Source organism: Leptodactylus fuscus, chromosome 6 (assembly GCF_031893055.1).
Source record: "Leptodactylus fuscus isolate aLepFus1 chromosome 6, aLepFus1.hap2, whole genome shotgun sequence".
Taxonomy (NCBI): domain Eukaryota; kingdom Metazoa; phylum Chordata; class Amphibia; order Anura; family Leptodactylidae; genus Leptodactylus; species Leptodactylus fuscus.
Window position 1 is genome coordinate 113,493,421 of NC_134270.1, and position 26,010 is coordinate 113,519,430.

The window sequence follows — 26,010 nt, forward strand, 5'->3', positions numbered from 1 at the left end:
GGTCATATGGATTATTGGTCACTCATTTGTCCACTGGGCGCAGAGGCGTGCTAGAAACAGGAGTTATACTGAGAATTTAAAGTTCAATGACAATTTGGCAATTTTTTGGAAAGGAGTTCGAGGGTTAACCTGGAAAGGATTACTTGGTGAAGTAAAGTTATTAATTGATGTTTGGCCTTTGCCTGATCTGTTAATTATTCATTGTGGAGGAAATGATGTAGGAAAGGTAAAAACCATTTCATTGCTCTGGGAGATGAGAAGGGATTTGGCTATGATTAAATGCATGTTGCCCAATACTGTTATTGCTTTTTCTGAGATCATACCGAGATTAGTATGGTCAGGTGTGGCTAGCAGATTTTGCGAAAAAATTAGAAAAAGGATAAACAGAGCAATGAATAAATTTTTGCCGTGTATTAATGGCTTCTCTTACAGACATGTCGATCTGGAAGGCTTTGAGGTAGGTATGTTTAGAGTTGACGGAGTACATTTTTCAGATATTGGAAACGATGTTTTCAATGTTGGCTTTCAAAATATTATAGATTTTTGGCTGCGGTGTTTTGGGGGGGCCATGTCTTAAGATGACATGGCTTGTGGGTCAGTCTATCAGCTATGCTGATAGGACATTGGTTAATTTTAGTTATTATTTATTTATTTATTTATTAATTTAATGAGTTATTATTTATTGATTAATAATTTTTCGGAATATTTATTGAATTATTTATTTATGAAATTAATTATTTATTTAATTGTTAAACTTGGGTTACCTAAATAAACACCGTGGCCAAAATTATTCCACTAAAGACATGGTTGTTTGTGTGTTTATTTAAAACTGTTTATTGTTCAGCAAAGTTTTATAATAATGGTACTTATGATGCCATGTGAAAGAACCCCCAGAGCAGACTTGCTTGGGGGTTTCATGGCATCATGGTACCATAAAGCTAATGTATTTTAATTAATAAGTGCTTATGTCTCCTCAGGTTTTATAGTATTCAGTTGGTTTATAATATATGTACCACCTAATAAATTACTTACCTCAGGAGTAGTGAGGTCAAGTTCAGGTCACCATAGGTGGAAGAATCAGAGCGAAGCATAGTAACTAGAGATGAGCGAACAGTGTTCTATCGAACTCATGTTCGATCGGATATTAGGCTGTTCGGCATGTTCGAATCGAATCGAACACCGCGTGGTAAAGTGCGCCATTACTCGATTCCCCTCCCACCTTCCCTGGCGCCTTTTTTGCTCCAATAACAGCGCAGGGTAGGTGGGACAGGAACTACGACACCGGTGACGTTGAAAAAAGTAGGCAAAACCCATTGGCTGCCGAAAACATGTGACCTCTAATTTAAAAGAACAGCGCCGCCCAGGTTCGCGTCATTCTGAGCTTGCAATTCACCGAGGACGGAGGTTTCCGTCCAGTTAGCTAGGGGTTAGATTCTGGGTAGGCAGGGACAGGCTAGGATAGGAAGGAGAAGACAACCAACAGCTCTTATAAGAGCTAAATTCCAGGGAGAAGCTTGTCAGTGTAACGTGGCACTGACGGGCTCAATCGCCGCAACCCAGCTTTCCGCGGATCCTGAATGGAATACACTGACAGTGTATTCCCGTATACCCGATATATACCCCCGATACCCGTTCCAATGGTGTGCCCCCCCACCTTCACCCCAGAAATACCCTGCAAGTCCCCTAGCAATAGAATTGGGGCTATATACACCCACTATTTTTGCTACTGCCATATAGTGCCATTGTCTCACTGGGAATTCAAAGAATATATTGGGCTTACATATAACTTCAATTCCAGGGAGAAGCTTGTCAGTGTAACGTGGCACTGACGGGCTCAATCGCCGCAACCCAGCTTTCCCAGGATCCTGAATGGAACACACTGACAGTGTATTCCCGTATACCCCATATATACACCCCAAATCCCCGTTCCAACGGTGCGCCCCCCCACCTTCACCTCAGAAATACCCTGCAAGTCCCCTAGCAATAGAATTGGGGCTATATACACCCACTATTTTTGCTACTGCCATATAGTGCCATTGTCTCACTGGGAATTCAAAGAATATATTGGGCTTACATATAACTTCAATTCCAGGGAGAAGCTTGTCAGTGTAACGTGGCACTGATGGGCTCAATCGCCGCAACCCAGCTTTCCCAGGATCCTGAATGGAACACACTGACAGTGTATTCCCGTATACCCCATATATACACCCCAAATCCCCGTTCCAACAGTGTGCCCCCCCACCTTCACCTCAGAAATACCCTGCAAGTCCCCTAGCAATAGAATTGGGGCTATATACACCCACTATTTTTGCTACTGGTATATAGTGCCATTGTCTGACTGGGAATTCAAAGAATATATTGGGGTTACGTGCACCCACAATTTTTGCTACTGGTATATAGTGCCATTGTCTCACTGGGAATTCAAAGAATATATTGGGGTTACGTGCACCCACAATTTTTGCTACTGGTATATAGTGCCATTGTCTGACTGGGAATTCAAAGAATATATTGGGGTTACAAATACCCTCATTTCTTGCTACTGCCATATAGTGCCAGTTTCTGACTGGTAATTCAAAGAATATATTGGGGTTATAAATACCCTCATCTCTTGCTACTGGTATATAGTGCCATTGTCTGACTGGGAATTCAAAGAATATATTGGGGTTACAAATACCCTCATTTCTTGCTACTGCCATATAGTGCCAGTTTCTGACTGGTAATTCAAAGAATATATTGGGGTTATAAATACCCTCATTTCTTGCTACTGGTATATAGTGCCATTGTCTGACTGGGAATTCAAAGAATATATTGGGGTTACAAATACCCTCATTTATTGCTACTGCCATATAGTGCCAGTTTCTGACTGGTAATTCAAAGAATATATTGGGGTTATAAATACCCTCATTTCTTGCTACTGGTATATAGTGCCATTGTCTGACTGGGAATTCAAAGAATATATTGGGGTTACGTGCACCCACAATTTTTGCTACTGGTATATAGTGCCATTGTCTGACTGGGAATTCAAAGAATATATTGGGGTTACAAATACCCTCATTTCTTGCTACTGCCATATAGTGCCAGTTTCTGACTGGTAATTCAAAGAATATATTGGGGTTACAAATACCCTCATTTCTTGCTACTGCCATATAGTGCCAGTTTCTGACTGGTAATTCAAAGAATATATTGGGGTTACGTGCACCCACAATTTTTGCTACTGGTATATAGTGCCATTGTCTGACTGGGAATTCAAAGAATATATTGGGGTTACAAATACCCTCATTTCTTGCTACTGGTATATAGTGCCATTGTCTGACTGGGAATTCAAAGAATATATTGGGGTTACAAATACCCTCATTTCTTGCTACTGGTATATAGTGCCATTGTCTGACTGGGAATTCAAAGAATATATTGGGGTTACAAATACCCTCATTTCTTGCTACTGCCATATAGTGCCAGTTTCTGACTGGTAATTCAAAGAATATATTGGGGTTACAAATACACTCATTTCTTGCTACTGCCATATAGTGCCAGTTTCTGACTGGTAATTCAAAGAATATATTGGGGTTACGTGCACCCACAATTTTTGCTACTGGTATATAGTGCCATTGTCTGACTGGGAATTCAAAGAATATATTGGGGTTACAAATACCCTCATTTCTTGCTACTGGTATATAGTGCCATTGTCTGACTGGGAATTCAAAGAATATATTGGGGTTACAAATACCCTCATTTCTTGCTACTGCCATATAGTGCCAGTTTCTGACTGGTAATTCAAAGAATATATTGGGGTTACGTGCACCCACAATTTTTGCTACTGGTATATAGTGCCATTGTCTGACTGGGAATTCAAAGAATATATTGGGGTTACAAATACCCTCATTTCTTGCTACTGGTATATAGTGCCATTGTCTGACTGGGAATTCAAAGAATATATTGGGGTTACAAATACCCTCATTTCTTGCTACTGGTATATAGTGCCATTGTCTGACTGGGAATTCAAAGAATATATTGGGGTTACAAATACCCTCATTTCTTGCTACTGCCATATAGTGCCAGTTTCTGACTGGTAATTCAAAGAATATATTGGGGTTACAAATACACTCATTTCTTGCTACTGCCATATAGTGCCAGTTTCTGACTGGTAATTCAAAGAATATATTGGGGTTACGTGCACCCACAATTTTTGCTACTGGTATATAGTGCCATTGTCTGACTGGGAATTCAAAGAATATATTGGGGTTACAAATACCCTCATTTCTTGCTACTGGTATATAGTGCCATTGTCTGACTGGGAATTCAAAGAATATATTGGGGTTACAAATACCCTCATTTCTTGCTACTGCCATATAGTGCCAGTTTCTGACTGGTAATTCAAAGAATATATTGGGGTTACGTGCACCCACAATTTTTGCTACTGGTATATAGTGCCATTGTCTGACTGGGAATTCAAAGAATATATTGGGGTTACAAATACCCTCATTTCTTGCTACTGGTATATAGTGCCATTGTCTGACTGGGAATTCAAAGAATATATTGGGGTTACAAATACCCTCATTTCTTGCTACTGGTATATAGTGCCATTGTCTGACTGGGAATTCAAAGAATATATTGGGGTTACAAATACCCTCATTTCTTGCTACTGCCATATAGTGCCAGTTTCTGACTGGTAATTCAAAGAATATATTGGGGTTATAAATACCCTCATTTCTTGCTACTGGTATATAGTGCCATTGTCTGACTGGGAATTCAAAGAATATATTGGGGTTACGTGCACCCACAATTTTTGCTACTGGTATATAGTGCCATTGTCTGACTGGGAATTCAAAGAATATATTGGGGTTACAAATACCCTCATTTCTTGCTACTGCCATATAGTGCCAGTTTCTGACTGGTAATTCAAAGAATATATTGGGGTTACGTGCACCCACAATTTTTGCTACTGGTATATAGTGCCAATTTCTAACTGGGAATTCAAAATGCGCAAGGCTCCCGGAAAGGGACGTGGACGAGGCCGTGGGCGAGGTCGGGGGAATGGTTCTGGGGAGCAAGGTAGCAGTGAAGCCGCAGGGCGTCCCGTGCCTACTCCTGTGGGGCAGCAAGCATTGCACCACTCCACAGTGCCAGGGTTGCTTGCCACATTAACTAAACTGCAGGGTACAAACCTTAGTAGGCCCGAGAACCAGGAACAGGTCTTGCAATGGCTGTCAGAGAACGCTTACAGCACATTGTCCAGCAGCCAGTCAGACTCTGCCTCCTCTCCTCCTATTACCCAACAGTCTTGTCCTCCTTCCTCCCAAAATTCCCAAGCTTCACAGAACAATAACCCCAACTGTCCCTGCTCCCCAGAGCTGTTCTCCGCTCCTTTCATTGTCCCTCAACCTGCCTCTCCACGTCACGATTCCACGAACCTAACAGAGGAGCATCTGTGTCCAGATGCTCAAACACTAGAGTCTCCTCCATCTCCGTTCGATTTGGTGGTGGATGACCAGCAACCCACCCTCATCGACGATGATGTGACGCAGTTGCCGTCAGGGCATCCAGTTGACCGGCGCATTGTGCGGGAGGAGGAGATGAGACAGGAGTTGGAAGAGGAAGTGGTGGATGATGAGGACACTGACCCGACCTGGACAGGGGGGATGTCAAGCGGGGAAAGTAGTGTGGATGTTGAGGCAGGTGCAGCACCAAAAAGGGTAGCTAGAGGCAGAGGCAGAGGTCAGCAGCTTAGGCGAAGCCAGGCCACACCCGGAATCTCCCAAGATGTTCCAGTTCGTACCCAGCCCCGAAAAACTCCCACCTCGAGGGCACGTTTCTCGAAGGTGTGGAGTTTTTTCAAGGAATGCGCCGAGGACAGATATAGTGTTGTCTGCACAATTTGCCTCTTGAAATTGATTAGGGGCTCTGAGAAGAGCAACCTGTCCACCACTTCAATGCGCCGTCATTTGGAATCCAAGCACTGGAATCAGTGGCAGGCAGCAACGGCAGGACAAAGGCCGCCTGCTGTTCACGCCACTGCCACTGCCTCTGCCTCTGCCTCTGCCACTGCTGACTGTGCTGGCGATGCACTCCAGAGCACGAGCCAGGACACCACTTCATCTGCCTCCGCCACTTTGTTGACTTCTCCCTCATCCTCCCCTGTTCCTGTCTTATCTCCTTCTCCTGCACCATCAAAGGCACCATCAGGCGCTTCTTTACAACAACCCACCATCTCTCAGACATTGGAGCGGCGGCAGAAATACACTGCTAACCACCCACACGCGCAAGCCTTGAACGCCAACATCGCTAAACTGCTGGCCCAGGAGATGTTGGCGTTCCGGCTTGTTGAAACTCCCGCCTTCCTGGACCTGATGGCAACTGCGGCACCTCGCTATGCCGTCCCTAGCCGTCACTACTTCTCCCGGTGTGCCGTCCCCGCCTTGCACCAGCACGTGTCACTCAACATCAGGCGGGCCCTTAGTTCCGCGCTTTGCACAAAGGTCCACTTGACCACCGACGCGTGGACAAGTGCATGCGGACAGGGACGCTACATTTCACTGACGGCACACTGGGTGAATGTAGTTGAGGCTGGGACTGCTTCCCAAACTGGCCCGGTGTACCTCGTCTCCCCACCTAACATTCCTGGCAGGGACACGAGAAGAACACCCCCCTCCTCCTCCTCCGCCACCGCCTCCTCCTCCGCCACCGCCTCCTCCTCCGCTGTTAGATTGACCCCAGCTACGAGTTGGAAACGTTGCAGCACTGGCGTTGGTAGACGTCAGCAGGCTGTGCTGAAGCTGATCAGCTTGGGGGACAGACAGCACACTGCCTCCGAGGTGAGGGATGCCCTCCACAATGAGACGGCAATATGGTTTGAGCCGCTACACCTGGGCCCAGGCATGGTTGTTTGTGATAACGGCCGGAACCTGGTAGCAGCTCTGGAGCTTGCCGGACTCCAACATGTTCCATGCCTGGCCCACGTCTTCAACCTAGTGGTGCAACGTTTCCTAAACAGCTACCCCAATGTTCCAGAGCTACTGGTGAAAGTGCGGCGCATGTGCGCCCACTTTCGCAAGTCGACAGTAGCCGCTGCTAGCTTAAAATCTCTCCAGCAACGCCTGCAACACCGGCTTTTGTGCGACGTCCCCACACGCTGGAACTCAACGTTTCAGATGTTGAATAGAGTGGTTGAGCAGCAGAGACCTTTGATGGAATACCAGCTACAAAACCCTAGGGTGCCACAAAGTCAGCTGCCTCAGTTTCACATCCATGAGTGGCCATGGATGAGAGACCTTTGTGACATCCTACGGGTCTTTGAGGAGTCCACAAGGAGGGTGAGCTCTGAGGATGCGATGGTGAGCCTTACAATCCCGCTCTTGTGTGTTCTGAGAGAATCCCTGATTGACATCAGGGATAACTCAGATCACACAGAGGAGTTAGGGATAGCATCCGATCTGTCACAGCTGGAGAGTAGGTCCACACATCTGTCCGCTTCACTGCGTTTAATGGAGGAGGAGGAGGAAGAAGAGTTGTCCGATGATGTGATGGTGATACAGGAGGCTTCCGGGCAACTTTGAATCGTCCCATTGTTGCAGCGCAGATGGGTAGACATGGAGGATGAGGAGGAAATGGAGATTGAACTTTCCGGTGGGTCCAGAGGAGTCATGCCAACTAACACTGTGGCAGACATGGCTGAGTTCATGTTGGGGTGCTTTACAACCGACAAGCGTATTGTCAAAATCATGGAGGACAACCAGTACTGGATCTTTGCTATCCTTGACCCCCGGTATAAAAACAACATCTCGTCTTTTATTCCGGTAGAGGGGAGGGCCAATCGCATCAATGCTTGCCACAGGCAATTGGTGCAGAATATGATGGAGATGTTTCCAGCATGTGACGTTGGCGGCAGGGAGGGCAGTTCCTCCAGTAGGCAACCAAGTTCTCACCGGTCCACACAAACGAGGGGCACACTGTCTAAGGTCTGGGACACCTTGATGGCACCCCCTCGCCAAAGTGCCGCCACGGAGGGTCCTAGTGTCACCAGGCGTGAGAAGTATAGGTGCATGTTGCGGGAATACCTTTCCGACCACAGCCCTGTCCTCTCCGACCCCTCTGCGCCCTACACGTATTGGGTGTCGAAGTTGGACCTGTGGCTTGAACTTGCCCTATATGCCTTGGAGGTGCTGTCCTGTCCTGCCGCCAGCATCCTATCTGAGAGGGTGTTCAGTGCAGCCGGTGGCATCATCACTGACAAGCGCACCCGTCTGTCAGCTGAGAGTGCCGACTGGCTCACTTTGATAAAAATGAACCACCACTGGATAGAGCCTTCATTTTTGTGCCCACCTGTGTAAAGCACCCCAACATGAAACTCCATGTCTGTACTCAACCTCTCCAATTCCTCCGCATCCTCATACTCATCCACCATAAGCGTTGCACAATTCTGCTAATACTAGGCTCCCTCCACCCTGATTTCCCCCAACTCTGCTGGTTAGAGGCTCCCTCCACCCTGATTTCCACCAACTCTGCTGGTTAGAGGCTCCCTCCACCATGAATTGATCCAAACTGGGCTGTTTAGAGGCTCCCTCCACCATGAATTGGTCCAAACTGGGGTTTTTAGAGGCTCCCTCCACCATGAATTGGTCCAAACTGGGCTGTTTAGAGGCTCCCTCCACCATGAATTGGTCCAAACTGGGGTTTTTAGAGGCTCCCTCCACCATGAATTGGTCCAAACTGGGCTGTTTAGAGGCTCCCTCCACCATGAATTGGTCCAAACTGGGGTTTTTAGAGGCTCCCTCCACCATGAATTGGTCCAAACTGGGCTGTTTAGAGGCTCCCTCCACCATGAATTGGTCCAAACTGGGGTTTTTAGAGGCTCCCTCCACCATGAATTGGTCCAAACTGGGCTGGTTAGAGGCTCCCTCCACCATGAATTTGCCCAAACTGGGCTGTTTAGAGGCTCCCTCCACCATGAATTTGCCCAAACTGGGCTGTTTAGAGGCTCCCTCCACCATGAATTGGTCCAAACTGGGGTTTTTAGAGGCTCCCTCCACCATGAATTGGTCCAAACTGGGCTGGTTAGAGGCTCCCTCCACCATGAATTTGCCCAAACTGGGCTGTTTAGAGGCTCCCTCCACCATGAATTGGTCCAAACTGGGCTGTTTAGAGGCTCCCTCCACCATGAATTGGTCCAAACTGGGGTTTTTAGAGGCTCCCTCCACCATGAATTGGTCCAAACTGGGCTGTTTAGAGGCTCCCTCCACCATGAATTGGTCCAAACTGGGGTTTTTAGAGGCTCCCTCCAACATGAATTGGTCCAAACTGGGGTTTTTAGAGGCTCCCTCCACCATGAATTTGCCCAAACTGGGCTGTTTAGAGGCTCCCTCCACCATGAATTTGCCCAAACTGAGCTGTTTAGAGGCTCCCTCCACCATGAATTGGTCCAAACTGGGGTTTTTAGAGGCTCCCTCCACCATGAATTGGTCCAAACTGGGGGTTTTTAGAGGCTCTCTCCACCATGAATTTGCCCAAACTGGGCTGTTTAGAGGCTCCCTCCATCATGAATTGGTCCAAACTGGGGGTTTTAGAGGCTCCCTCCACCATGAATTGGTCCAAACTGGGGTTTTTAGAGGCTCCCTCCACCATGAATTGGTCCAAACTGGGGTTTTTAGAGGCTCCCTCCACCATGAATTTGCCCAAACTGGGCTGTTTAGAGGCTCCCTCCACCATGAATTGGTCCAAACTGGGGTTTTTAGAGGCTCCCTCCACCATGAATTGGTCCAAACTGGGGTTTTTAGAGGCTCCCTCCACCATGAATTGGTCCAAACTGGGCTGTTTAGAGGCTCCCTCCACCATGAATTGGTCCAAACTGGGGTTTTTAGAGGCTCCCTCCACCATGAATTGGTCCAAACTGGGCTGTTTAGAGGCTCCCTCCACCATGAATTGGTCCAAACTGGGGTTGTTTTTAGAGGCTCCCTCCACCATGAATTGGTCCAAACTGGGGTTTTTAGAGGCTCCCTCCACCATGAATTTGCCCAAACTGGGCTGTTTAGAGGCTCCCTCCACCATGAATTGGTCCAAACTGGGGTTTTTAGAGGCTCCCTCCACCATGAATTGGTCCAAACTGGGGTTTTTAGAGGCTCCCTCCACCATGAATTGGTCCAAACTGGGCTGTTTAGAGGCTCCCTCCACCATGAATTGGTCCAAACTGGGGTTTTTTAGAGGCTCCCTCCACCATGAATTGGTCCAAACTGGGGTTTTTAGAGGCTCCCTCCACCATGAATTGGTCCAAACTGGGGTTTTTAGAGGCTCCCTCCACCATGAATTGGTCCAAACTGGGGCTTTTAGAGGCTCCCTCCACCATGAATTGGTCCAAACTGGGGTTTTTAGAGGCTCCCTCCACCATGAATTGGCCCAAACTGGGCTGTTTAGAGGCTCCCTCCATCATGAATTGGTCCAAACTGGGGTTTTTAGAGGCTCCCTCCACCATGAATTGGTCCAAACTGGGGTTTTTAGAGGCTCCCTCCACCATGAATTGGTCCAAACTGGGGTTTTTAGAGGCTCCCTCCACCATGAATTTGCCCAAACTGGGCTGTTTAGAGGCTCCCTCCACCATGAATTTGCCCAAACTGAGCTGTTTAGAGGCTCCCTCCACCATGAATTGGTCCAAACTGGGGTTTTTAGAGGCTCCCTCCACCATGAACTGGTCCAAACTGGGGGTTTTTAGAGGCTCCCTCCACCATGAATTTGCCCAAACTGGGCTGTTTAGAGGCTCCCTCCACCATGAATTTGCCCAAACTGGGCTGTTTAGAGGCTCCCTCCACCATGAATTGGTCCAAACTGGGGTTTTTAGAGGCTCCCTCCACCATGAATTGGTCCAAACTGGGCTGGTTAGAGGCTCCCTCCACCATGAATTTGCCCAAACTGGGCTGTTTAGAGGCTCCCTCCACCATGAATTGGTCCAAACTGGGCTGTTTAGAGGCTCCCTCCACCATGAATTGGTCCAAACTGGGGGTTTTAGAGGCTCCCTTCACCATGAATTGGTCCAAACTGGGGTTTTTAGAGGCTCCCTCCACCATGAATTGGTCCAAACTGGGGTTTTTAGAGGCTCCCTCCACCATGAATTTGCCCAAACTGGGCTGTTTAGAGGCTCCCTCCACCATGAATTGGTCCAAACTGGGGTTTTTAGAGGCTCCCTCCACCATGAATTGGTCCAAACTGGGGTTTTTAGAGGCTCCCTCCACCATGAATTGGTCCAAACTGGGCTGTTTAGAGGCTCCCTCCACCATGAATTGGTCCAAACTGGGGTTTTTAGAGGCTCCCTCCACCATGAATTGGTCCAAACTGGACTGTTTAGAGGCTCCCTCCACCATGAATTGGTCCAAACTGGGGTTTTTAGAGGCTCCCTCCACCATGAATTGGTCCAAACTGGGGTTTTTAGAGGCTCCCTCCACCATGAATTGGTCCAAACTGGGGTTTTTAGAGGCTCCCTCCACCATGAATTTGCCCAAACTGGGCTGTTTAGAGGCTCCCTCCACCATGAATTGGTCCAAACTGGGGTTTTTAGAGGCTCCCTCCACCATGAATTGGTCCAAACTGGGGTTTTTAGAGGCTCCCTCCACCATGAATTGGTCCAAACTGGGCTGTTTAGAGGCTCCCTCCACCATGAATTGGTCCAAACTGGGGTTTTTAGAGGCTCCCTCCACCATGAATTGGTCCAAACTGGGGTTTTTAGAGGCTCCCTCCACCATGAATTGGTCCAAACTGGGGTTTTTAGAGGCTCCCTCCACCATGAATTGGTCCAAACTGGGGCTTTTAGAGGCTCCCTCCACCATGAATTGGTCCAAACTGGGGTTTTTAGAGGCTCCCTCCACCATGAATTGGCCCAAACTGGGCTGTTTAGAGGCTCCCTCCTTCATGAATTGGTCCAAACTGGGGTTTTTAGAGGCTCCCTCCACCATGAATTGGTCCAAACTGGGGTTTTTAGAGGCTCCCTCCACCATGAATTGGTCCAAACTGGGGTTTTTAGAGGCTCCCTCCACCATGAATTTGCCCAAACTGGGCTGTTTAGAGGCTCCCTCCACCATGAATTTGCCCAAACTGAGCTGTTTAGAGGCTCCCTCCACCATGAATTGGTCCAAACTGGGGTTTTTAGAGGCTCCCTCCACCATGAACTGGTCCAAACTGGGGGTTTTTAGAGGCTCCCTCCACCATGAATTTGCCCAAACTGGGCTGTTTAGAGGCTCCCTCCATCATGAATTGGTCCAAACTGGGGTTTTTAGAGGCTCCCTCCACCATGAATTGGTCCAAACTGGGGTTTTTAGAGGCTCCCTCCACCATGAATTGGTCCAAACTGGGGTTTTTAGAGGCTCCCTCCACCATGAATTTGCCCAAACTGGGCTGGTTAGAGGCTCCCTCCACCATGAATTGGTCCAAACTGGGGTTTTTAGAGGCTCCCTCCACCATGAATTGGTCCAAACTGGGGTTTTTAGAGGCTCCCTCCACCATGAATTTGCCCAAACTCTGCTGGTTAGAGGCTCAATCCACCCTGATTTTCAAAACAAATGTTGGTGCCAACCTCAACTTACTACAAGGGCCAAATTCACTGCTGGTGACAAGCTCTCCTCACTCCAAGTGCCAAATACACATGTTTCAAGGTGTTTTCCTACTGTCAGAGAGGTGGTATTGAGTGTGTAAAGTGTGTAGTTGTTAGGCTGTGATGTTGGGGTAATAGAGGGTCTTTGGTGTGTTAGATGCCCCCAGACATGCTTCCCCTGCTGTCCCAGTGTCATTCCAGAGGTGTTGACATCATTTCCTGGGGTGTCATAGTGGACTTGGTGACCCTCCAGACACGGATTTGGGTTTCCCCCTTAACGAGTATCTGTTCCCCATAGACTATAATGGGGTTCGAAACCCGTTCGAACACACGAACATTGAGCGGCTGTTCGAATCGAATTTCGAACCTCGAACATTTTAGTGTTCGCTCATCTCTAATAGTAACAGCTGTAGAGAGGAGAAAGCATTTGATTGGTTGCTGGCTCTAAAGGGAAGATTTCAAGTAGTGCTCAGTAACATCTGTATTGACGTGTAAACAGCTGATTGGCGGTTTGAGTTTTTGTGGCGCGAAATTGGACTATAAATAAGCGCCAATCAGCGTTCTGTAGTGAATTTCATCAAAGACCTTAAAGCAAGCTCCCTCCCTCCCACCCCTATTTTCTGTTGTTTTTGAACTGTCATGGTGTTTATTGAAGGGGTCAGTCTATCAGCTATGCTGATAGGACATTGGTTAATTTTAGTTATTATTTATTTATTTATTTAATGAGTTATTATTTATTGATTAATAATTTTTCGGAATATTTATTGAATTATTTATTTATGAAATTAATTATTTATTTAATTGTTAAACTTGGGTTACCTAAATAAACACCGTGGCCAAAATTATTCCACTAAAGACATGGTTGTTTGTGTGTTTATTTAAAACTGTTTATTGTTCAGCAAATTTTTATAATAATGGTACTTATGATGCCATGAACTAATAATATTAAATCACCAGCGATAGTCTAGCTCAGTGATTTTCAACCTTTTTTGAGCCGCGGCACACTTATTACACTTAAAAAATCCCGGGGCACACCACCGACCAAAATGGCACAAAATGACACTAAAACAGTACATATTATACATATAGTTAATAATATAGATTCTAAATGTATTTATACTCACTCAGTGTGAAACCTGGGCCTGTTTCGATGTACACAAAATTTCATTATCATTCATTATCTGTCCCCAGATTCATGTCCTCTCCATGTCTGCCCCCAGATTCATGTCCCCTCCATCTCTGTCCCCAGATTCATGTCCCCTCCATCTCTGTCCCCAGATTCATGTCCCCTCCATCTCTGCCCCAAGATTCATGTCCCCTCCATCTCTGCCCCCAAATTCATGTCCCCTCCATCTCTGCCCCCAGATTCATGTCCTCTCCATGTCTGTCCCCAGATTCATGTCCTCTCCATGTCTGCCCCCAGATTCATGTCCCCTCCATCTCTGCCCCCAGATTCATGTCCCCTCCATCTCTGCCCCCAGATTCATGTCCCCTCCATCTCTGCCCCCAGATTCATGTCCCCTCCATCTCTGCCCCCAGATTCATGTCCTCTCCATGTCTGCCCCCAGATTCATGTCCCCTCCATCTCTGCCCCCAGATTCATGTCCTCTCCATGTCTGTCCCCAGATTCATGTCCTCTCCATGTCTGTCCCCAGATTCATGTCCTCTCCATGTCTGTCCCCAGATTCATGTCCTCTCCATGTCTGTCCCCAGATTCATGTCCTCTCCATGTCTGTCCCCAGATTCATGTCCCCTCCATCTGTGCAGACAGTGTACACATTACACTTACCTTTCTCCTCGTTCCCTCGCTGGTCTCTCTCTCTCCGCGGTCTTGCTAACAGTTAGAGACGCGATGTGATGACGTAGCCAGACTACGGAGAGAGAGAGAGAGAGCGGCGAGAAGAATGAAGGGAACGAGGAGAAAGGTAAGTGTAATTGGGGAACTTTCCCCGCGGCACACCCGACCATGTGCCGCGGCACACTGGTTGAAAATCACTGGTCTAGCTTTGTAATTTCCTGCTCATTCGCATCCATATATTCTTCCTGACCTGGGCTGACGGGTCATGTGATCACCAGTCTGACTACCAGTTTAATACCTGCTCTCCTGTAGACAATTTGTCAGTCTGTATTGTGTATACTACCTATGAGCTACAGAGTTACATCACCTATCAAATCCCTTCTGGAAGATGTTAGACACCTCTCCTTCCCATGAGGTTCCACTCCCTTGTTCCCTGTATGTGTCTCCAGTGCTGCTGAACATATAATTTCCGCTTTAACTAAGAGAGCAGGAGAGGGGAGATATCATAACTGAGCCCCAATAATAAGCAACTGCTGAGAACTTCCATGATCTATTCTCAGCTGAGCATGAGGGGAGGCTGCTGGAGCAGCACTGCTCCAGTGGCCTCCCCAAACCACCTCTCGGTGCTAAGCTGGCTTAGGTAAGCAAAAATGCCGCCCTCCCTGGGGCTCTGACATAGTGCCACCTGAAGCGGTTGCTTCAGGTCGCCTCATGGGAGGTGCGGCACTGGTCAAACATGACAATGGGAAGGAAAAATGGGTAATTGAGCACAATTTGGTCATTTTCACGAAAGGCTGTTGCCAGGGGTTTAGACATTAATGGCTGTGTGTTGAGTGATTTTCAGGGCACAACACATTTAAACTGTTATACAAGCTGTACAATGACTACTTTAGTGCCATATCTTCAGTTTTGTCCCATGAAATACAGTATATAAAGAAATAACTACAAAAATGTGAGGGGTGTACTCACTTTTGCGAGATTCTCTCTTTATATATATCTATATATTGTAAATGCGGGACCTTCAGAGAAGGTAAGTTGCTAGGTCAATCAGACGGAGGCAAGGATATCAGCTCTCAGTTGTAGTAAGTTTATTGGAGGCAGTTCACACAGTCCAAAGAATGTAAATCAAAAATAGCTTTCTTCAGCATAAGGATAACACAAAGGAGCTTTCTTCAGCAAGGTACAAAAATGAAACAACAGAAACAGTCCTTACTTCAGGATGTAAAGAAGGTAAGTCCTCAGGCTTTTCTCACCCACACACAAGATAAATTTTAAGGCTTTCTCCTCCAGACCCACACAGGGCAGTGTGTACACCAGGTTTCTCCTCCAAGAGACGACCACACCCACACTTCCCTTGAGCAGCCTCAGCTCTTTTACAGCTGATCCTTGGGTCACCTACCAAACCAGGCCTGGGTCTACAACAATTCCTAAATCCTGGACCCATACTCCAAGCAGTCACCATGTGGACACCAGCCACCTCAGTGGAAGATACCTGCCATCTACCACTTTTCCATCTGCCTGTTTACAATATATTTTCAATGTTTATTGGCAGAAAAGAATTTATGCCCCCGCTTTCATTTCTTTCCACTCCTGTTACATAAACCAGCAATCCATGGGATAGCTATAGAATATCACATTCATCTATCACAATCTGTCCTGAATATTTCCAAGCTAAAAAATATTTTTTTGCCAGAGGATAGAATATATTAGAAGGGAACATATGTGATTTGTATTACACATTTGTAAAATTGGCACTTTAGGACAGGTTTATGCATTTGCTGCTGCTATAGCTGTGAGAATGTGAAGGATGGGGTGAGGAGGGGGCTTTCCAAGAACTAGTACAGTATTTTAGGACACAGAGCTGTACTATTTCTGATGGTGAATAACATTTAGCTTATTTGACCAACAACGGGCCCGTACTCTCCAGAACCTGATTTATTTATGTAAAGAAACATTAACCCCTACTCCCTACTAGATACTGTATATAACCATATACAATTAGGTTATTTTTTGAAAAAAAAATTGTTAACCCAATGCAGTCATGCAAACATGTATGGGCAATTTTTATTAGTGCAGGCTGGTGTAGACAGGTCTATTGATTCAGCAATGTAAAATTACATTTCCACCCAGTTGTATATTTTTTTTCTAATATTTTACTTTTAGATTTTTTGAATTACAAAGTTCTAGATTTCTTTAGTTGCATTTCAGTCTACATAAATGTATTTTTTTCATGTAAGTATTCTACTGCATCCCTAGCTGCTGTTACAACTCCAACTAAATTTTTCTGTCTTTTTTTCAGATATTGCCTGGCATTCGTAAGACAGTGATCAGATTTTTCTATATATGAGGAACATCCAGGGCAGCAGCTAGGAGACAGCTGTGGGTCAGGCATATTTTTTTAGTAATCTGAGATCTTTTACAAACACATGAATACTCTCATAGCCTAGTTAAAATATGAATGCTTACAGGAGTATCCCTAGTTTTACACATACAGTGTGCTGGATCAAAAAACCATAGCAAAAACTACAACAAAACCTTGTGGACTCACTTCTTAACCGAATCCAGGTGGTTATCAGGGCCAGATGCGGAGTTACATGATATTAAATGATGATTTTCATGATTTCTTTAGGGGTGACAGCTCCTCCCTGTCTTCTAGCAGTGTATAATAATACTAATGTATACTATTTATCAACATCTACATCAGAAATCACATGAAGTGTGAAATGTGAACCAGGAACATTTTCCCTCCTGGCGCACTGCCTGGCAGAGGGTGCATGTCATTTATGAGGAGGTGTGCGCCTTGTCATTAATGAGGGACAACTTTCGTCAGTAATGGGGTTATGATGCCTGATGTTGATAACTCTAGTCTTTGTAAATCCTCCCCGTTCTTTTAGGCTGCATTCACATGGAGTTTTTTGGTCAGGAAACTGTCTCAAATTCCTCCTCCTAAAAACGCCTCACCATAGGACGTATGGTGAGACGTTTTTAGGAGGAAGAACTTGAGTCAGTTTCTTGACCAAATTCCTGACCAAAAAACTTGGTGTGAACTCAGCCAGAGCTAATTTACTACATATAAGATAAGATAAGGTAATCCTTTAATAGTCCGACCATGGGGAAGTTCAGTGTGTTACAGCAGCATATATAATACAGTAATATAATTCAAGAAAGAACACATACAAGCTCATAGCAGATAGAAAAGATACTAGGAGTCATAGCAACTAAGAAGAAAAAAGAAAGAGTCAGGATCATTTAGTTCTCTGTGCGAAGTGACCTTCGCTTGGCCTGATGTTGATTATACAGCCTTACCGTGGTTGGGAGGAAGGATCTCCGATAGCGCTCCTTCTCACACTTGGGGTGAAGCAGTCGGTCACTGACAATACTACCCAGTGCTATCGTGGTCTCATACATGGGATGGGAGTTATTCTCCAGCTTGGAGCCCACCATGGACAGTATCCTTCTGTCACCCACCACCTATACTGGGTCCAGGGGGCTCCTCAGGACAGAGCTGGCCCTTCTAATCAGCTGGTCAAGTCTATTTCTGTCCCTGGCTGGTATGCTGCTCCCCCAGAAGGCTACACCAAAGAATATGGCTGATGCTACCACAGAGTTGAAATCATGTGACCCTGGGGTTGCAAAATACTGCTACCAGTTTGTGAACAATGTAGCAGATGGAGAAAGTTTATCTCTGATTCAGAGATTTACAGTATCAATTTGTCTATGAAGAATGAGTTATGTAGTGGGCGACCCTGAGATCTATGAATTACCTGTCTGTGGTCTATACTTGTATCTTATGCATGGAATATAATTAAATTACTTGTTCTACATGTTTGACTTATTAGAACTCTACGTTCTGAATTATGGATAATGTAAGGGTGGTTGTGACAAGTAACGGTGATCACTTCAATTACGGCGACACAAATCATGTTGTCAGATGCAAGGAAGAGCAACCTCATTGCAGCACGCTTTAATTACAATTTAATAGAGTTTACTATAAAGCTTCACTGAGGAGCACAACAGGAATGCTTATGAGGACAGTGACAACTACAGTCTACACATATCCGCAGCATCCAGTGACAGAGCCATGTTTCGGGCATTTTCTGTTTACTATGGCAACTGGGATTTAATAGTTTAACCAGTTCCACTTATATTACAGATTATTCTAGATCTTTTACAAACATGCAGAAGCTGGTGTATGGTATAAACTTGCTTCTACTGACTGGCCTGATAAAGGGAGCTGCAAGTACCTAAAATGTGCCGCCCTGGTACAATCTATTTCCATACATATGTCATTTGTGTTCCTCATTGATAGCATGATTAATTCTTCCAACATCTGCTTGATCCCTCTTCACCTGCAAATTTACAGTATATAGCCATCTTCTTTGGTTCCAAGGAACTAGAGGACATTACAGATGATCTTCATCACAGACCGTATCCAAGAACTCAGGGTGGGTTCACATCTGCGCCCGGTCTCCGCTTTGTGGGTCTCCATCTCCTGCCAACAGGAGACGGAAACCCGGTAGTCAGTGTCCACCCATGAGTGCCCGTGAGTGTCTTCTGCCTCTCTGCGGCAAAACCGTTTTGTTTTCCTGCATGTCCGACTTTGTGTCTGGTTAAAAAAAAAAAAACGGTTTCGCCGCGGAGAAGCAGAAGACACTCACAGCCGGACACTTTGAAAACCCATTCAAATGATTGGGTTTGAAAACTGACTGCTGATTTCCGTCTACTGTCCAGTTCTCGGGCAGAAGACGGAAACCTGAAAACGCAGACTGGGCGCAGGTGTGAACCCACCCTTAGTAGTACTTTGTGCTAACTATAGTGGGTGCAGCTGTAGCAGTTGCTACCAAGCTCTGGACCTTGAGTGAGACCCAAAGGTCGCTCCGCCACATAGAGTATACCACTATTCTAGGGGCCCCATTGTATTGTGGTTCGGGAGCTTCATGTTTTGCCTTTACTAATAGGTGAGCAGCATCATTTTTATTTCCCAGAACTGATGTAAAAACAATGGTACAGAATTGCTAAACTCTTTTGACAGTTTTCTGGTGAAAAAGTTCACAAATCAGGTTGAGTTAAGATAAGCAGATCAAGATAAGATAAGATCAGATATGACAGAATTAGGAAGCGTTCACACTACCATCGGTGTCCGACATGTAGTGTCCGCTCCTAGTGTCCGCTCAAAATCTGTCATGGACACTAGGAGCGGACACTAGATGTGTCCGTGACACCTGTCATTCACTTGAATGGGCATCGGGTGCGTTCTTTTGCACTCCGTGCCCGTCCTTCCCTCTCTGCAAGAGAAGATGTCCGACTTCTCAAGCAGACAGAGGAACCCTGCATGCAGGGTTTTTCTGTCCGCTTGAGAAGTCGGACATCTTCTCTTGCGGACAGGGAAGGACGGGCACGGAGTGCAAAAGAACGCACCCGATGCCCATTCAAGTGAATGACAGGTGTCACGGACACATCTAGTGTCCGCTCCTAGTGTCCGTGACAGATTTTGAGCGGACACTAGGAGCGGACACTACATGTCGGACACCGACGGTAGTGTGAACGCTCCCTAAGATGCCATATACAGTTATGTAGAAAAATAAAGATTCACCTGCATTCTATGCTAACATATCAACACTGTCAAAGAACAATATTTTGTGTATTAGAGAACTGGCAAACATGGCCTCCTACTATGCTGATACATTGGCAACATCAGCCTATAGCATTGCCCAAAATAATGATACCCAAATAAATGGTTGACTGACAACAATAATGTACTACTCTTCTTTTCTTCTAGGGAAAAAATCCTAGTGCTGACATTGTCAAATACAATAATAATGTCTAAAATTTGATAGCAAAACCCCTCTCTCTCCTTTAATGTTCTGATTAATTCTGGATTTCTTTTTTTGTCATAGAAAATCAATAATAATTGCTTAAAAGCCTTAAATATTGTATCTGGCAGCCATAGTGGGTAATTTAAGGATCCATTCACACGGAGGAAAATGGTGAGGAATTTGGTGTGGAAGTTCAGTGCTGAATAAAAAGCCTCCCATTGAAGTCAATGGGTTCCTTTTTCTGCTAGTGTATCTTAATATTACATACACTACAACTAGTGTATGTATGGGGGTGGTCTGTTTTTGAGACTAGTGGTTGTCCATTCAATATAGGCTAATAATATGAGTCACTGAAAAATATATCACTAGATTAGTTTTACCAGTGGTGTAACTAAAATGTTGTGGACCCCATTGCAATCTTTCTTCTGGGACCCCTACCTCATCCCTACAGAGAATTCTTAATAGTGATTGTTATGGGAGCTAAGGAGTTTAATGACCCTTAGTGTGGTTAGGGTAATCTGTGGGTCTCCTTGGTTTATGGACCAGATGGAGCTGCAATCTCAATACTGATGCCAGTGCTTATGGGCCCTGTAAGGCTCCTGGGCCTTGATTTGACTGCACCCTTTGCACCCCTTCAAGTTACGCCCCTGAGATTTACTTCTTTGCTTTGACTTATTATAATAGAAAGACACCTATATCTCTATTATAGCAGCCTTTACATTTGATATTATAATATAGTGCAGCTATACATTTTACATTTTATCATGATACACTCACAAAGTTTTTACATAAATTTTTTTTATTATAAATCTGAATGAAAATTATGTTTTTGATGTTCTAAGCAATTTTTAGTTTTTTATTCAACAGGTGAACTGCAGATTTTAATATCCAAATACTTCTCTTGAAGATCTCAAGGCAAGCCAAATAGGTCAGATTTGCTCCAGTTACTTCTTATCAAGCAAAATAGCCAAACTCTTCATATATGTGGATGACATGCCCCACTGACTCTAAGTTACATACAGGAGCATATTATCATATTTCTCCTCATTAATACCAAATTTCAAACCAGTAATCTCATCACCCATTATTGTCTTCAATGCTAAAGCCTACAGCCAGAAGTATAAATAATAATAGTACAAGGGAACAACCTTGCCAGAAATTTAGGTTGGTGGAGCTTTACTTTTAGATTTTGAAAACAATTTTTAGATTTGGTTTTTGGAGGTATGGGTCCACAAAGAGAAATCTGTGAAGAATCTTAAAAAGAAACTTTAGTTCCAGCCATTGCCCAGGCCCAATATCCAAAAATCTTGCCTGGGACAGTCTTAGGGGATGCTCACGAGGTGCGGGATGTGGCACTGGTGGTTGTAGTGGCAGACATGTTTCAGTTGCTGCTGTCATCTCCAGTGTGGAAATTTTTGTTGTACATTGCCAAATGATAAATCCATATCGATATACAAGATCTGCAGGCAGGAACTTAGCCATGGCCATGTAGGAACAACATCTCTCTGTACTCATATGAAAAGGCATCACTATCTTATTTGGCAAAATAGAATGGCAAAGGGGCATTGGCAGGGGTAGTAAGAAATATTGTTCTTCTCCTTCTCACATGAACTTCCCTGTAGACAGTTTACATCTACTCCCAGCACATATTTGTTATTATCATCGCTATAAGGAAATGTACATCCAGTTAACAGCAATATGCGCCCAGTCATCCAGTGGTTCTGCAACTTAACTCATACCTGGCCAAGCTGTTGGCTGTGCAGTGGTGGCCGTACCACTTAGTGGATTCCACTGAATTTTGACAGCTGATGGAATATGTTCAACCTTGATGGAGGATACCTAGCCGCCATTATTTCTCTAGGAAAGCTGTTGCTGCTTTATATTACCATGCATCAGAGAACATGGGCCTTTTCTTGGATACGTCATTCTGGGGAAAGGTGCATGCTATCATGGACATGAGGAGCAGCAATTATGGACAAGTACAATACATGACTTTCATGGCCCACTGGGTCAATGTTCTGAGCAGTGGCAGCCACAGTTAAGAAATACAGCAAGGCCAGGTGCTCATTTACCTTGTTTGTGCAGACCCAGTTCCAATGCCATGTAGGGCCATTCACCTCTTCTTGCTCGTCCTCTCTGCTACTGCCTTCAGTAGGGCAAGCCATTGCTTCCACTCCTCTCCCACCTCATTTCATGGGTGTAAAGCAAAGCATTGCCATGTGTTTTTGCAATTACTTAACCGTGATCAGAGGAGCCTCACAGTGGAGGAGCTGCTGCACTATATACTGCAGCAACTATCCCATTAGACGGCTCCTAACCAACTCCATCTGGGCCGCATTGCCAGTGACAATGGCACCAATATTATTGCTATGTTGCAATTAGAATGAATAATACATTGTCCCTTTATGGTACATGTCCTTAATCTGGTGGTCTGTGCTCTTCAGGGCCAGGGATATCATTGTGCATTTCAGCCGTTTTTACTTCACAAAAACCCCAAAACTGCTTGATTTGCAGCGTTAAAACTATCTGCTTTTTCACCTCCTAATCTGTGATGCTTTCACTTAGTGGAACTCCATTTTAAATGTGCTGAAGCATTTGTGTGAGCAGCACAAGGCAGAGCACAGTTATTGTATCCAGCAAACCACAGGGACAATTACAGTTACTTTAAGAAACGTCAATGGAGGCTCATGAGGAAACTGTGGCGACTTCTCAAGCCCTTTGAAGAAGAAACCAAATTTGCGAGCAGAGATGACTGAAGCATCAATGATTGTATACTGTATCTTATAGGAAACACACTCCTGTAATGAGGGATGGAAGAAGAGCAACAGTTTCCACCTCTTAGTCAACATCATCACCCTGTGTTGTCATTATGGTGGAGGAACTGGGAATCCTAGACTGGAAGTGGAGGAAGAGAAGGAGGAGGAAAACTCTCCTGTGGATGCAAATGTGGTCCTTGATATGTCACAGGCACAGCCAAGGGAGACAATGCTGGTCAATAACACTAATCAACCAGCCAACCAACCAACCAACCAACCAACCAACAAGAGCATTTGTGTAAGCAAGCATGGCAAGCTTTATGCATCACTGCTTACACAGCAAAATGGGTATAATTAGCATCATGCTGGGGGATGAGTGCTGGTTGGCAATTCTCTTAGCCCATCATTATAAAGACAAAAAGTGGAAATTCTTCCCAGCTTCTCAAAGGGAAGAAAAAATAGACTATTATAAGTATAGGCTGTATACACTGCAACTGCCAGTTGTGCAGCCTCTGCCCAATCTACCTCCCTCACCCAACATTCCAACTCCTCTGCCTGTGCCATGAGTGTCAGGAGGAGTACAAGCTGCAGCATCAGCAGTCAGGCCTAATAAAGTATCGGGAAAATGATGAATGAGAAATGTTTCAGTTCACAGCCCGAGACGTACAGCTATACCTAGAGTGCACTAACACTTCAGCAGATAATTCTGCACCCATGGAATTCTGGGCCAATAGGTTAGAGCAGTGGAAGGAGGTATAATTGAAGCAGAAAGTCTGCTGAGGAAACCTCTGCAGACTTTCTGTGAAAAGTGTTGCGGGAAAAACTGTAATGCATTTCTGTTGTGGTCTGTCCCCATAACGCTTTCTTACTGCAGCCCACTATGTGGGGCTTTAGCCTTAAGCTCATTTAATTTGTGGTTTGTACCAAACTTGTTCGACCCTAAATGAATCCTGGTCCTGAGCCATCCAAACCAAAGCTCTATTTGTAACCACTTTAACTACGGTAATCTGTTAGTTAATATTTTTCTGAGTCCTTTAATGTCTATATTCCAAAATAAAAACTCGCCACTAACAATCCACCAACAAGGGGGTCTGTATCTTTCTTCAATATCACAATAATCTCTGCCATTCCCATTTCCCGGCATTTATCAAAAACAAAATATTATAACGAAAAACGTTCAATGAAATAGGCAACAATCTGTCTTGATAGTGTTTATAAGCTCAGAAGCATGTCATCTGCGTCAGTTGTTCTCAATGTGTATTTTAATACAAACATATTGTAGAAGACAATACCACCTAGATAACAATCATTCTCCAAGTAACTACAATTTTCTTGAGACTGATATAGGTGTTTATAGTAACCAAGAAATTCCTGTACAATTCCATTCCCCTTCATTTTAGCTGAAGGGATCTGATTTTTTGTTCATAAAATTCATAACCATTTGTTGACTTGAGTGAGAAGAGTATCGTTTTTCATCTGGACATCTTTCCATACCTCTGCTTCAGCTGTAGGAGTAGTAATTAGAGATGAGCGAACAGTGTTCTATCGAACTCATGTTCGATCGGATATTAGGCTGTTCGGCATGTTCGAATCGAATCGAACACTGCGTGGTAAAGTGCGCCATTACTCGATTCCCCTCCCACCTTCCCTGGCGCCTTTTTTGCTCCAATAACAGCGCAGGGTAGGTGGGACAGGAACTACGACACCGGTGACGTTGAAAAAAGTAGGCAAAACCCATTGGCTGCCGAAAACATGTGACCTCTAATTTAAAAGAACAGCGCCGCCCAGGTTCGCGTCATTCTGAGCTTGCAATTCACCGAGGACGGAGGTTTCCGTCCAGCTAGCTAGGGCTTAGATTCTGGGTAGGCAGGGACAGGCTAGGATAGGAAGGAGAAGACAACCAACAGCTCTTGTAAGAGCTAAATTCCAGGGAGAAGCTTGTCAGTGTAACGTGGCACTGACGGGCTCAATCGCCGCAACCCAGCTTTCCCAGGATCCTGAATGGAATACACTGTCAGTGTATTCCCGTATACCCGATATATACCCCGATACCCGTTCCAACGGTGTGCCCCCCCACCTTCACCCCAGAAATACCCTGCAAGTCCCCTAGCAATAGAATTGGGGCTATATACACCCACAATTTTTACTACTGGTATACAGTGCCATTGTCTGACTGGGAATTCAAAGAATATATTGGGAATACAAATACCCTCATTTCTTGCTACTGCCATATAGTGCCAGTTTCTGACTGGTAATTCAAAGAATATATTGGGGTTACGTGCACCCACAATTTTTACTACTGGTATACAGTGCCATTGTCTGACTGGGAATTCAAAGAATATATTGGGAATACAAATACCCTCATTTCTTGCTACTGCCATATAGTGCCAGTGTCTGACTGGGAATTCAAAGAATATATTGGGGTTACGTGCACCCACAATTTTTACTACTGGTATACAGTGCCATTGTCTGACTGGGAATTCAAAGAATATATTGGGAATACAAATACCCTCATTTCTTGCTACTGCCATATAGTGCCAGTGTCTGACTGGGAATTCAAAGAATATATTGGGGTTACGTGCACCCACAATTTTTACTACTGGTATACAGTGCCATTGTCTGACTGGGAATTCAAAGAATATATTGGGAATACAAATACCCTCATTTCTTGCTACTGCCATATAGTGCCAGTGTCTGACTGGGAATTCAAAGAATATATTGGGGTTACGTGCACCCACAATTTTTACTACTGGTATACAGTGCCATTGTCTGACTGGGAATTCAAAGAATATATTGGGGTTATAAATACCCTCATTTCTTGCTACTGCCATATAGTGCCAGTTTCTGACTGGTAATTCAAAGAATATATTGGGGTTACGTGCACCCACAATTTTTACTACTGGTATACAGTGCCATTGTCTGACTGGGAATTCAAAGAGTATATTGGGAATACAAATACCCTCATTTCTTGCTACTGCCATATAGTGCCAGTTTCTGACTGGTAATTCAAAGAATATATTGGGGTTACGTGCACCCACAATTTTTACTACTGGTATACAGTGCCATTGTCTGACT